Raw genomic sequence first — 2,078 nt, forward strand, 5'->3', positions numbered from 1 at the left:
TTTAATAGTTTGGTACTAGTGTCATATTGAAGAGATAATTGGAAATATGAAAGGAAGGTGTTGGAAAGATTCACAAAGGTGGAATGATAGGAATGTCATTGGTCAATATACCACTTGGTAGTGACACTAGTTAGAGTCCATTGGAAGAGATCAAAATTAATGGAGTCCTCAGTAATGGAATTAGAAGAACACCACATGTGAAAAAACCATACATGATTGGTGGGGTCTTCTCTAGGATTACCTTAAAACATGGGAATGTATGAGAGAAGTTTGGTGGGCATGAGTTGTCGATTATGGTCATGGAGAAGGGGATCATTGATGATTTTTCTTAAATCATGGAGGCTCAAACCAACAATATTGGGGAGCAAGGTTGGATTATTGTCCATACCTAAAGAGTATCCACCTATAGGGTTACCTTGGTTAGGACCTTGGTTACCACCTGGGTTTCCACCACCCACATTAACACCTGACATGGTGGCCATGTCGGGTTAGGAAGATGTGGAGTAAATGGAAGAACTAGAAGAATTGGAATAACTAGAGTCCATATGTGGAATAAGTGGAGGACTAGGTATATGGACACTTTCTCATCTATCAAGGGTAAGAGGATATCCTTTAGGAAACTAGGGGCGAAGGTGACTTGTAACCACCCTCCTCCCACATTTACCCAAGTTAACCGGTCTGCTGCAGTAAAAATGTGATGAGAGGCTACTATGATGTGATTCAAATCCCCATGTATAGTAAACACAACTAATATAATCCTCCACACATGCTACAAAACCTAAAGGATCCAACCAACCCTTCCAAGTGACCAACCCCTGAGACAACATGACATTTCATGACCCTCAAGTCTCAGTCACTTCCATTAAAAGGCATGCATGTGATTGGGACCCTCCATTGACTCCCACAACAAGGCATTCATGTGACTGTGGCCTTTCTCAAATAGTTTTGCGCCAACAACCCTGGATTTCGTGGCACCTTTTCAGGGCCAAGACTCAAACCTCTTTCAGAACTTCATGAAACTTCCAACAAAGGTAAATAACATTGAAATAATATTACTAATGTAAAAATTTGATCAATGACTTGATTGGACCCTTACTAGAAGTGACAGGAATTTTGTCCAACATGTCACAAATATCTAATCTACAGGACATAACAACATATCTGAGCATATGATCTCATAATTATCTGAGATTCATAAAGAAAATTGTTGCTCTATCGTAATAGCTACATTATCAACTATTAGGTCATATATTCATTTTTCATTTGTGTGGTAATCAAAACATGATGAGAGTGATACATTAAGATTATCATAAAACATCCTCTTACCCAACATATATTCGATAGAAATAAAAACGTTATAACCACCATAAAAACCACATATGGACAAGGATATCTACCCATAAAATACAAGAGGAAATGATCTCTTAATAACGTCTGAAAAATGAAACAAGGTCCAGTACTTCCATGTATGACTTGCCCATAGGTTGGCTGAACCAAATATTTCTTTCAACCAATGACCTCCATGCCATATTCCAAGCATGCATGTGGGATATCTAATGAAACTCAACCAAAACCAAACTATTGATTTTAGAGGCCAAACCACCTCAACCCTCAACCAGTAATTCCACCTCATGGTTGGAAATCACTAACCATCACCAAATTCGTCTCTACCCAAGTTGTTGAGGATTACAAAGAATTTGTTCCAACTAGGGCTTTCAAGAATAGTAACTGAACCCACAACTATTGTTGGGTGTCTAGAAAATTCTTCCAACAACGGCTTCCGCGACAAACAACTCAACCCACCAAGAGATTCCTGAGCGTTTTTCTATGTAAGGCTTCCAAAACTAGTAACTCAACCCAAGTTGTTACAGGGTTTCTAGAGTGTTTTTCAAACAAAGGCATCCAGTAGCTAATAACTCAAACCATAGCCAAAGGAACATGAGCACCAACTAGAAAATGAAGATAAAATCCGCAATACCATGGTTATCCAGAAAAATGGAAAGGATAAGCAAATCCACTACCAATCAAGGAAATCCTCCATGAAAATGACATATCATGACCAAGAAACCACATGAGTG

Source organism: Pinus tabuliformis, chromosome 6 (genome assembly GCF_031772625.1).
Source record: "Pinus tabuliformis cultivar Carrire ecotype Pingquan chromosome 6, CPIR1, whole genome shotgun sequence".
NCBI lineage: Eukaryota > Viridiplantae > Streptophyta > Pinopsida > Pinales > Pinaceae > Pinus > Pinus tabuliformis.